Source organism: Myotis daubentonii, chromosome 3, assembly GCF_963259705.1.
Source record: "Myotis daubentonii chromosome 3, mMyoDau2.1, whole genome shotgun sequence".
In the NCBI taxonomy this organism is placed as follows: domain Eukaryota; kingdom Metazoa; phylum Chordata; class Mammalia; order Chiroptera; family Vespertilionidae; genus Myotis; species Myotis daubentonii.
The window spans coordinates 195,150,708-195,163,545 of record NC_081842.1 but is presented as its reverse complement, the minus strand read 5'-3'; positions in this window follow the sequence as shown (position 1 = coordinate 195,163,545).

The following is a 12,838-nucleotide window of genomic DNA, read 5'->3' as shown; positions in this document are numbered from 1 at the left end:
GGAGGAAATGGGGAAGGACTTCCTGGAGGAAGAGACCGGCTCAGGTGAGACTAGAAAAGGAGGGAAGACAGGAAACAGAAGATCTAGAAAGATGTCACCAGGACCCGTGCCCCATTGAGACACACGCAGTGGATCACCTGGGAAGGGGGGGCGGGGGTTCAAGGAGCCTTTTTCTTTCATTGGTGATTTTCAAAAAATGGATAGCCCAGTGAAGAGAACATTAAAATCACCAGATCGTATGAATGACTGAAACCTGGGTAGACGTCCCTATCGACTGTATTTTAGCCCAATGCTTGGCACACAGTAGGACCTCAGTAACCATTTGTTAGATGAATAAGACATTTGGTCAGTCGGGAACTCAGCCCACCCACTGGCCCTTCTTCAGAACTGCAACATCTCAGCTTAGAACGTCACGACGGAGAGAATTAACTGCCGAAGGATCCCAGGTAATGTACCGACCAGTCTTTCTCCTATTACTGTGTCCGCTGAAGAAGAAAGAGCCATGGCAGCCAACGTGCACTGCGTTTACCACGCTGCAGGCGTGGTTCTAATCACTTTACACGTGTTGCCTCATTCAGTCCTCACAACTGACTTAGGAGATTGACTTTACCACGGTCTCGTTTTACAGACGAGGAAATGGAAGCGCAGAGAAGTTATGTATCTCACCCAAGGTCACACAGCTAGTACCCAGATGGAATAGATGGAGCCTTTCATTCTTAGGATAATTAAGAGAAGTAGGCGTCATCTCCTTTTACAAACGAGGAAACCGAAGCTCAGACTGCTAAGGAACTTGCCCGGCCTGGGCACTGCTCCTCTGGAACTTGGCTCCCAATATCAAAGTTCCCTAGGACCTTTCCCAAGCTGGGGTGCAAACAGCTGCCCCTGGCGAGCTCTGGGAAGGAAGCAGCTCCAGGCGGAGAGCTGGCCTGGTGACTTGCCAGCAGAATTTATGTCCTGTCCGGGGTGGACAGTTTGGCTGCTGTATGAAAGGCTGAGCAGAGCTCAAAGATGGAACTTATTCCCATTAAACGATTGCAAATGTCAGGCAGCACGGCCTGGTTGCTCCTTGCGCACGCACCCAGGTGGCTGGAGGCCCGGCCGCCCGTAACTGAGCATGCCCGCTGACCTCATGGTTACTCCTAATGCAATTAGAGCCCTCGAGGAGGCCGAGGAGACCCTGGTTCCATCACAGCCCCAGCAACGTGCTCTCCAGGGGGCCCAGCCCCTCCCGCCTGAGATGGTGCTGGGACAGAGGGTGTTGTTCTAATTAATTGAATGAGATCCATTCCAATGCAGATGGATGCAGAAATTACCTGCAGATGTGACTACGCACAGCCCTTTTAACTGTCCAGGCTGTCACGCAGGCGCGGGGAGCCAGGGCCTCTTGCAGCAGGATTCATTTCATGCAGCCCCCTGCCTCGGGGCAGGGCAGACTTGTGCCAGCCTGAACCGAGGAGTGATGGCTACCTCTCTTGGGCCTCCTGGCCATCTGTGCCTCTTGGGCCTGGGGTGTCCCGAGGTCCTGCTGGCAAAACGGGGCTCTCCAGGGGTCCTGGCTCATGACCTCATGGAGGGCTTCTGCAGGGGCCCTGGATGCCAGGTGCCAGCAGTCCTCCGCGCACACCCTGAGGGCTGGAGTCCTCCTCCACGTGCGCCGCAAAGCCCCCCTCCTTGGGCCTTGACCCACTACACAGTTTTGGATTGTATAAAACCGGATACACTTTTTCTAATAAAGACAGCTATAGCCGTGGTTCCCACACTGACGACACAAGATGCACGAGAACATTGATGGATTCATTCACTCATTTCAGCGCCCACAGGCTCCAAACTCGGTTCCTTGCTGGGCCACAAAGAGGATCAGATCCGGCCCCTGGCCTGGAGGAACTCGCAGTCTCGGGGGAGGAAATGGAAGTATTACCACAAAGTGGGATGGGCTGTCCTACTGGAGCCCATGGCACTGGGGGACTCAGATGCGGGAGGTGACAGCCTGAGTGGTCAAGGCAGACTTCACCGAGCGGTTGATTTTTCAACTGAGCCATGAAAGGACAAAGGGAGAAGGTGAAGAGTTGGGGTCTCTACCTGGACACACTGGGAATCTTTGAAAGTCTTCAGGAGTAAGAGGACAACATGGTTAGATTTACATTTTTGATCAATCCTCTTGGTACAGAAGGAGCTGGAGGGAAGAGCCAGGGCAGAGGCCAACGCTAGTCTGGACAGCGAAAAGGACGGATTCGTGAGAGGTGTGGCCAGTGTCACCATCTTGAGGACTGATATGCTGGAGCAGGGATGGGGGGGCAGACTGAGGCAGAAAAGAGGGAGGAGTCAAGGCTGCAGAGCCTGGGTGGATGGTGGGAGGGAGGGAGCCATGGGAGGGGTCCTCAGGATGGCTGTCCAGCGGGCGGGATTCAGGGAACCAGGACTTCCACGTTATGATCCTGGCTGCCTTCAGGTTTTGTGAGAACTTGTATTTTCCCACATCAGTCGCAATGTTAATCCCCATCCCTCTTCCACCACTCCCTGGTCCCTCCCGAGCAAACCACCTTGCCTCCCACCTGCCATCCAGATGGCACCCCTCTGCTTGTAACCCTCCCCTCAACATCCCTGTACCTTTCTGTCCTTCCCTCTCCTGGCCTAAGCAGCTTCTCACCTGTGCTCTGGGACCTGCTGCCGCCGACCGTCCCCACTCAGCCTACGCAAAAGGTTCCGACTCCTCCATCCTAAAAACCCCTCTGCACTGCCTTCCAGCTATTTCCTTCCTTTCCCTCTTTGTTGTTGTTAATCCTCACTCTAGGATATTTTGTTTACGCCATTGATTTAAATATATATATATATATATATATATATATATATATATATATATATTTCAGAGAGGAAAGGAGAGGGAGAAAGAGAGAGAAACATCAATGAGAGAGAGTCATTGATCTGCTGCCTCCTGCATGCCCCACACTGGGGAATGAGCCCGCAACCCAGGCATGGGCCCTGACCAGGAATCGAACTGTGATCTATTGGTTCATAGGTCAACGCTCAACCACTGAGCCATGCCAGCTGGGCTACCCCATTGATTTTTAGAGAGTGGAAAGGAGGGGGAGAGACAGAGAGAGAAACATTGATATAAGAGAGACACATCGATCAGTTGCCTTCCACACGCATCCTGACCTGGGCTGGGGATCGAACCTGCAACCGAGGTACAAAGTACATGCTCTTGACCAGAATCAAACTCGCGACCCATTATTCCCAGGGCCAATGCTCTAACCCAGCCGTGGGCAAACTACGGCCCGAGGGCCGGATCCGGCCCATTTGAAATGAATAAAACTATTGAAAAAAAAGACCATACCCTTTTATGTAATGATGTTTACTTTGAATTTATATTAGTTCACACATGTTTTTGTTCCGGCCCTCCAGTCCAGTTTAAGAACCCATTGTGGCCCTCGAGTCAAAAAATTTGCCCACCCTTGCTGTAACCACTGAACAACTGGCCAGGGCTCTTCCTTTTCCTCTTGAAATTCTGTCTGCACACATCACTTCCACATCTTCATCTTTTTCACCCTTCATCCCAATGCAAACCAGTGCCCTCCCCCACCCCCCACCCCCCACCCCCCTGGGCAAGAAACTCTTCTTACAGAGGTCATGGCCTGTATGGCTCGTCTGCACACACATCACCCCAGAACATCCTCCCTGCCTGGGCCGTATCCTTCCTTGACTCCCGGCCCCCAGGACCCTCTGCACCTCCTGACCCTCTATGACAGGGATGGGCAAACTTTTTGACTCGAGGGCCACAATGGGTTCTTAAACTGGACCGGAGGGCCGGAACAAAAGCATGGATGGAGTGTTTGTGTGAACTAATATAAATTCAAAGTAAACATCATTACATAAAAGGGTACGGTCTTTTTTTTCAATAGTTTTATTCATTTCAAATGGGCTGGATCCGGCCCGCGGGCCGTAGTTTGCCCACGGCTGCTCTATGACATCAGCTTGGGCCATGGTGTGCAGGTTGGGTTCCCCAGCGACGTTCCTCAGATGCCCTTTCTCCTCTGTGCAGCTTCTCTCAAAGCTCTGATGGTCGCTGTGGCCCTGCCATCCAAACCCGTCTATTCCAGAAGCCAGCGGGATGCCCACCCCTGACACTTCCCACATTGTCTGCTGCCACCCACCCTAAAACTCATCCAACTCCTGTGTCCCCCACTTTGGTGAATGGCCAGCAGCTGGAGCCCTCCTCCCTGTCTTCGATTGATCACCTGTCCTGTTGACTCTACCTTCCAAATATCCCCAGAACAGACTTCTATCCATCTCCCCTGCTGCTGTCCTGGTTTGGTCTTTAAAAAAAAAAAAAAAAAGTTCTTATTGATTTTGAGAGAGGGATAGAGAGATAGAAACCTCGATGAGAGGGAAACATCGATCACCTGCCTCCTGCACACCCCCCACTAGAGATCGAGCCCAGAACCAGGGCCTATGCCTTGACTGGGAATCAAAATGGTGACCTCTTAGTTCTTGTGTCGACGCTAAACCACTGAGCCACACCGGCTGGGCTCCGTCTTTCATCTCACACCTGGAAAGCCTGGGGTCCTCCTGCCTGAGTGCTCCCTGCAGGTCCCGGCGTGCCTGGTCTCTGCCCTCCCTGACACCTCCTCTGCCACGTGCCTGGTCTCTGCCCTCCCCGACACCTCCTCTGCCATGGATCCCTCTCTCTCTCCACTCCAGTCCCCTGGCCTCTGCTCCTTTCTGAGCACACCAAGCTGGTCCCCCCGCGCCCCCCTCGAGAAGGCTCTTCCACTAGATCAGCAGTTTCCCACTCTTTGGTCCCACGACTCCATTTCACTCTTTAAAATTGAGGACCCCTAAGGATGTGTGTTCATGTGGGTTGTATCTATCAACATTTGCCAAAATAGAAAGTAAACCCGAGAATGTTAAAACAGTAGCTACACAAGCACATGCCCGTTAGCTGTCAGAGTGCTGACGTCGTCACACCTCCCAGGACACCTCCAAACGCCCTGTGCATGCGGGAGAATGAGAGGAGAAGCAGATAGCATCTTAGGTCCCTGGAAAGGTCTGGCGCCCCCAGACCACACTAGACCACACTTTGAGAACTGCTGTGCCAACAGATATATGTTTCTCTCTTTCACTTCATTTAAGTCTCAGCACAAATGTCACCACCTCAAGCCTCCTCTGCCCCTCATCCCCTCCCCGGGTCATCCTATGCCGATACTGTGTCTCTCCCCACTAGGATGCGAGCCCCATGTGTTGAGATCCAGAAGCCCCGTCTACCTCGGAGCCCAGCATGACACACAGTAGACACTCAAGAAAAGACTCTTAAACAAACGAGTTGTATAAAGCGTTTTTCTCAGCCTTTACTGCACAGTAAAGCCACTGGGGAGAGACTGTGCTTTTAAAATTCCTGCATCCCAGCCAATTAAATCAGACTCTAGGGTGGACACAGGCACCATGCTTTATAAAGCTCCCCGAGACACGCCAACTGCAGCCAAGAAGAACCAGAGGTTTAAACTCCTAAATCCTCGCTGATGAAGAGACTCTTCACTCCTCACTGGGCGGGAGTTTCGAGGGTGTAAATGGGCCGGGCCGCCGCCCAGGGACAGCGGTGGGGAAGCTATGAGGCTGCAGTCCTTGGTGGGTGGGAGGTGCCCTCCTCCCTCCTCACGTGGGGCCTTGGATCCCAGCGATGGCCCTGCAGCCTGCACAGGGGATGCTGGTCACTCACACGTCTGCACAGCTGGCTGCACGGCGGCTCTTCTGCCCAGGAATTCTGGGGCGTGGGCGACTCGCTGAGAATGATGATTTCAGTAGACAGAGAGAGAAATGAGACAGGTCCCCAGACTGCCCCGGGCAAGCCGGAGGCTCATATCCCTGGCCTGGCCTCTGAAGTGTAGCCAAGTGTCGCAGGAAATGACACACCTTAGCACCTACCTGAGCAATGCTTCCCTCACTGCGTGGCCACCGGAACCTCTGCCCACTTCAGGGAACCACGGCTCCCCCATGAAGTCAGTCCCCACCAACCCAAAGACGCTCTCGAGGCCAGGGCTGCCAGTGGGAGAAAGTGCACCAGCACTGTGCCCGGGGTCTACACACAGGGGCGCTCTCACCCCAGAGGCTGTCACAAGGAGATGATGGTCTTCATTGCACAGAGGAGGAAATGGGACTCCGAGGGTTTAGGTGACTGGACTGAGGACACCCAGCCAGCCCTGTCTCAAACGACTGTGCAGTAGATTGGAGCTAGATAGAGTCATCAACCATTTAAATCTCAGACCAGCTACGTGATCTTCCCGAATCACTGTCATTATCTGTAAAACTCGGGAAATAGTACCTGCCTCGCAGGGTTGTTGTAATGGACAGAAAAGCACTACACAGCCCTGGCCAGTGTGGCTCAGTGGGTTGGGCATCATCTCATGCTCCAGAAGGTTGGTGGCTCCATCCCTGATAGGGGGCGTGCAGAAAACAGCCAATTGCTATTTCACCGTCAGGCACAAGCCCCTCTACTGGGCACTTGACCTCCTTGGACGCCGGGCACTGGAAGAAGACATGAGAAGTCGTCAACATATAGGAGAGACTTTATTGCAGACTGAGGAGCTGTTGCTACTATAGGAGCTCTTAGACAATCAGTTCTTCAAAGTAGCCCTAAAAGCAGCCACGCACCAGCTGGTCAGTAACACACCTTTATGCCAACTTAGACACAAGAGGCTTCTTGCTAAACAGTGATGTCAATAGGTGGGTTATAGACAGGTGCGCCTGCCCAGTGCATACAGTTGTGTCATTGCCTTGCACATGCGTGTGGCTAATTGGCCTTGAACATCTGGCGTACTCTGATTAGGGTTCCCATACACTCTTACACCAATGTTTCTCTCACTTCCTCTCTCTCTAAAAAAAAAGACCAAAAAAAAAAATTAAAAATCTTTTTTAAAAAAAGACTAGACATGGGCATGAAGCAGAGAAACTGCTCAATAAATAGTAATTATAGCATTATTCATAGTGGCTCCCAAATTGTTCTTTCCATTGCATCCTGCTGAGTCTCAGAGGAAATTTACTTAAATTTGTATGACAGGGCTTAAGGTTCTTTCACGTATTTTAAGCCACTTTAACTGGCAGTGGCCTTATGAAGTTGAAACTGTTGTCTATCACCCTACTTTGTGTTTGCTTATTCAGCGAAGACCCTGGGGCCCAGACAGGTCAAGCCACCTGCTCAGATGCCACAGGGGTGAGTGGTAGATGTCCCGACTCCCTGTCCAGAACCTTCTCCGCCATGCAGCGGCCACGGAGACCTGTGGTTGACCCCGGCCCCAGGCAGAGGTTATAAACTGGGTTCTCTGGGAAAGAGGCAGGGAAGCCTGAGGTCGGAGGGGGTACAAATAGGAGGGTGGAGCTGTGCCCTTGATGTGGTTGCTGGGCCCAGTTGGGGCTGTCTGTCGCCACTGGCCCAGGGTTTGGCTGGGACAGCAACCACCATTTCCGCTGGTGTGGCAATGCCGGGTGGATCTGAGAGCCCGGGCCAGGCGGGGCTGGGGGAGGGAGGGATGCTCTGCGTAGTCTGGCCTGTGGCTCTTTGTCATTGGGGTGGGGTCCACTCCTGTCCTGTTTCCCTTCCATCACCCGGCCCAGCTCCTAGACCCCGGCCCCTCCACAGGAGCAGGCGCTTCCTCCTGGTGGAGTGCGTTAGCCAGAAGTCTCTTCGGAAAGGTGATAGGAGCGAGGAGTTGGTATTGGAAGGGGCTCTTCAGGGCAGTTAGACGTTGTCACATGACAGAGATTGGTAGAAGTTGGCTGTAACCAGAAGACTGGGTAACAGGAGCCTTTGGGAGTAGGGCAAGGCCAGATTCCTCATTAAAAAACAAGTAAGCCATGGCTGGTGTGGTTCAGTGGGTTGAGCGTCATCCCATGTACCCAAAGGTTGCCGATTGGATTCCCAGTCAGGGCACATGCCCAGGTTGCGGGCTCCATCCCCAGTAGGGGTGTGCAGGAGGCAGCTGATCGATGTTTCTCTCTGGCATTCTCCCCCTCTCCCTTCCTCTTTGTCCAAAATCAATAAAAACTTTTTAAAACAACAACGAAGTAACCTGCTTTGTGCAGCCTAAACTTGGCCTTGGGAGGAGAGAGGATCTGTCTACAGCTTTGGGGAAGCTACTTGCAGTAGGACCAGAGACATAACTCGCAGGGCCCTATGCAAATGAAGACCCAGCCTCTTGTTAAAAAACTACGAAGAGTTTCAAGAGGGTGACAGCGGAGCCTTAGGCCAAGCTGGGGACCCTTGTAAGCGAAGGTCGCACGCCCATGAAGCCGCCCTGAAGTGGGGTCCAGGGAAAGTGAGCAAAGGATGAGGCCACATGAAGGGCAGCCACAGGGGTCTCCTTCTGACCTAGAGGTCTCCTGACCAAAACAGAACCTGTCAACACACAGGTGACTAAGCCAGCATTTCCTAAACGGATAGCCGCTCCACTGAGGTGTCTGCAGCTTTCCCAAGTCACCAGAACACCCCAGGCCAACCAGCATCCTGAGTGTCCAGGTCTTCCTTATTTGGAGGAGGGAGGCCATTTAAACTTCATCTCCAGCTTGGGGGAGCTCGAAATGCTGGCGAAAGGTGTCCCGCTCGGAGACCACGTGGGGAAAGGGCCTCTGGGGCCGTTTCTTTAACTTACAGACCAGACAACCTAGGACAGGGCCCTTCAGCAAGTACTAAAGGTGATGTCCCAGAAAAGAATCAAAGTATTAAGAACAGGCTGGGCTGGCACTGTCCTTCAGGGCCCCCCCCCCCCCGCCCCCCCGGGTTCGTGTGGCTGGGAAGCCTTATGTCTCCCTTGCACAGGAAGGATCCAAACCAGCTTTCAGGGCGACATAAGCCAGGGGTAATTTTTAGCACAGACGTAACTTTCTAGTTCCTTTTTCCTGCCCCTCATTTCTCAGTTGCCTTTAAAGAGGCCGCAGAGAGTTGAAAAACAAATCCAAGTTTAAAGAGACAAGTGCAAAAATGCAAACTGGGCAAGGGGACAGATCCGCCAGCTGGACAAAATGTGCCTGGAAAACAGCATCCTCTGCTTGGCAGGTGCCGGGGATTTATGGTTGCGTTTTGCAGACGTTTCATCACGTTATGAGCCAGCTCAGGAGACCCTCATAAAACTCTTCTATGAAAGAACGAACCAGCTGATAAAAGTCAGCTGCTGCCTATAAACGCCCTGTGGGGACTGCAATTGAGCGGAGGATTTATTAGTCTGGGCCCTCTGTGCAAACTGAGTTCTGCTGCGCACGTCTGAACCCGGAGAGCAGAGCCGAGCGCGGAGGGTGGCTCCCGGCTCACAGGATGGCCCTCCGGCTGACCGGCTGACGCCCTCCCCCGTCACTTTCCTCTGGTACAGACCAGGGGAAGCATTCTCACTGAAATCAAGTTGCTGGGGGCCTGCTTACATTTCCCTTTCTTGCCTCCCACAAAAACCCACAGCAAGGATCAGTCACTCTCCAGCCACTGCATTCCCTGCACACCATGGGCTTACGGATCTGTCTGGCCCACTCAGCTGTGTGCCTCTCTTACTTAACTTTGTGTCGCTGGTAATCGGCTCGGTGCTGGGCACACGAGAGGCCTGAGTGAGTAAATGCAGATGTGGCCGGCTGCAAGGCGCCGTATACATACGTTGTTCCTGCCCCACTCCAAACGCATGGAGGTGGGGGTGTGGACAGCTCATGTGCCTTTTGGACTTGAGGACGAGCTGGGTGTTAAGAAGCAACAGGGAAGAAGCGGGCAATGAGGAAGTTATCGAAGCTGGTTTCTTCCCAGAGAAGGGCAATGCTTGTGGCTACTCTGCCAGTCCCCCTCTCTCTGAGCTGCTTCTTTTTCTCAGGAGTAAGGTTATTTCTTGAAGAAAATGAGGCGGACTTGATAAGAAGGCTGACACACCTAGACCCTCCCTACATGTACTGGGTTGACTCTCCGGGGCTCAGAAAAGACGACTTTCCTTTGCACTCTGTAGAAACCAAGAAGGAGACTTCCAGGAATGACGGGAGGGAGAGTGCCTGGAAGCGGCAGCCTCCCCTTCCTCCCCCCTCCCCCCACACCACTGGCTCTCTCCTCCCAGCCCCTGGCATAAAGAGCAAAAGTGTAAGGCTCTGGCAGGCAGCCCCAGGATTCACTCCAGCCCTCCCGGCCGGGGGACCAGAAGGGAGGGTAACTGGCAAGGCTGCAGCTGCCCAGCGCCTTGGATGCCCTGTGCCACTGGCACGCCAGACGGGGCAGCGCTGCACTTACCTCTGCTGTTTGGAGGAACCATGTCTCATGCAGGGCTGGGTGTTCAGGAAACCCAACTCTTGTCCCCGCTGAGGAGGTGTCAGGGATGCTTTTGCCTCTGTGGCAAGGAGGAAACAGTGGTACAAGGGAAAGACCCCTCACCAGAACCAACAAAACCCTGGTGCAAATTCTGGCAAGTCACTGACAAGCCACACGCACTCGGAAAACACCGTCTCGCAAGCATACCGGTTCCACAGCAGAGCTATGCACTTGGTACGTGACCAATAAATCTCAAGTGAATTTCAACCCCTTAAATGTTTATAAATTTACCAAAAGCCCTCACATACCTCCTCTCACTTAAACGTACAACCCTGTGAGGACGTATATCATCATCTCCATTATACAGATGAAGAAACCGAAACCTGGAGGGGAAATGACTCACCCCAGGTCACTTGCGCTGAGACTTGAACCCAGGTCTGGGTCACTTGCAATGCAGCAAGCCTTCCCCGAGCTGATTATCAAAGCACCCTCACCCCTGAGCCTGCCCTCCATGGGAAGAAGGAATTAACACCTAATGCTTGCATAAGTCGCAGATGGTTCCTAGCCCCTATCATCCAGATTAAAATCAACCATGATACAATCACTATAAAGCCTGGACTCTGCTTGGGCGGGGAGAAGTCCTCCTCTGAGCTAGGATCCCACTGACTTTGAAAAACCCCTACTCTGCCTGAGAGAACAGTCTTGAGGTTGATGTCTAAATGGGGATGGGGTAGAGACAGGAAGGAAAGAAACCTGAATTCATGTCATCCCAACAGACTGTCTCACTGACAGGGAATGCGTTCTGAACTCAGAGCCTATTTTCCCAACTGAGGGAAACAGCAAAGAACTCACATTTGCTATCTCAACCCAAAGCCAGCAGCACGGCTGGAGGAGTGTTAGGACTCCCACTATGATGATTCTCCCTACATCAGTGTTTCTAAATGTAATAGGATTCCAGTAAAAATACCAACAGAATTCTTTTTTATTGGGGCTGAGTGGGTGGGATGGGACCAGCTAATTGAAAAAAAGCATCCCGAGCAGGGGTGGGAGTGGAGGGAGGGTTGCTGATACCTAACCGATACTGAGACTACAGACAGCCTACTCGTCCACGAGGCAGGGGCTAGTGAAATAAATTATGGTAAGCCCACACAACAGAAAACTCTGCAACTGCTTTAGAAAAAACAAGGCACAAAACTGGATCTATATTTTACTATTTGTGTAAAATTATGGAGAAGACACATAGACATATTTGCTTGTTGTATTTGTTAACTATTGCTGTGGAACCCAAAACATGACTTGAGACCTTTATTATCTGTTTCCAGGTCAAGCGTCTGGGCACAGCTTAGCGGCTTGCCTCTGGCGTAGCTCCTCATGAGGCTGTGTCAAGCAGTTAGCAGGGGCTGTGGTCTCACCTGAAGGAGAGGATCTGCTTCCAAGTTCCCTCCGGTGGTTGCTGGCAGGCTGCAGTCTCTCACCCGGGCTCTCCACAGGTTGCCCCCAGCATCGCAGCTGACTTCCCCCAGGATGAGTGATCCAAGAGAGTGGGAGACATCACCCAAGACGGAAGGTGCAGTCTTTTTCATAATTTAGTTTCAGAAGTGGCATCCCACCATGTCTGCAGTATTCTATTCCCTAGAAGCAACCTGTAAGTCCAGCCCAAACTGACGGGGAAGAGATGTACACGGGCGTGAGATTGTTCCGGGCTGTCTTAGAGGTTGCCCACCACTGCACTCATATAAGCAGAGTATTTTTGGAAGGATATGCCAGAATCATTAAACACTGACTGCCTTGAGGAAAGGGGCTGAGTAACTGGGGGAGAACTTTTCAATCACCATGTATTTTGTACAAAGCAACAAGCACACCACCTGGCACACAGGACTCGGCTTAGCCCGTCCCTGTACATGGAATGCCTTCAGTCCCTCCTAGCCCCAGGTAAGATGAGCCTCAAGCCCAAATGAGGTGTCACTGTGAAGTCTTCTCACCAGTGAGTTCTCGCCTCTCTTCTCTGCTTTTACTTCCGACACAACACTTTTATTATTGTATTACAAGTTAAATCTCTTCCACTCAGTCTTGTCCCTGGATCATCAGCATCAACATTACCTGGAACCTCATTAGAAATCCAGAATCTAGAACCTCACCCCTGAACTACAGAATCAAAATCTAAATGTTAACAAGATACCAGGGACTTATATGCACATTAAAGCTTGAGAAACACTGATTTGGATTGTTCCCTGGTTGAGCTGTAAACCTTCCTCGTGCTTTTTCATCTGTCACTAAACACATCATAAGACCTGATCACTGACTCTGGGCTGGGGTTCCCCCACCCCTGCAGCTATTCCAAGATCAGAGGAATGTGGCAAGTCAGTTGCCAGCATTGGTCATAAAACCCATCATTTTAGGAGTCCCACTATCCCCAGTTACAGGCAATCTTCGGGTTACATCGGACTCCACGTACGTCGTTTCGTGGTTATGTCGCCATCTCCCATTTATTTATTAAAAAAAAAAAAAAAGTTCCGCCCTGACCGGTTTGGCTCAGTGGATAGAGCGTCGGCCTGGGGACTCAAGGGTTCGATTCCAGTCAAG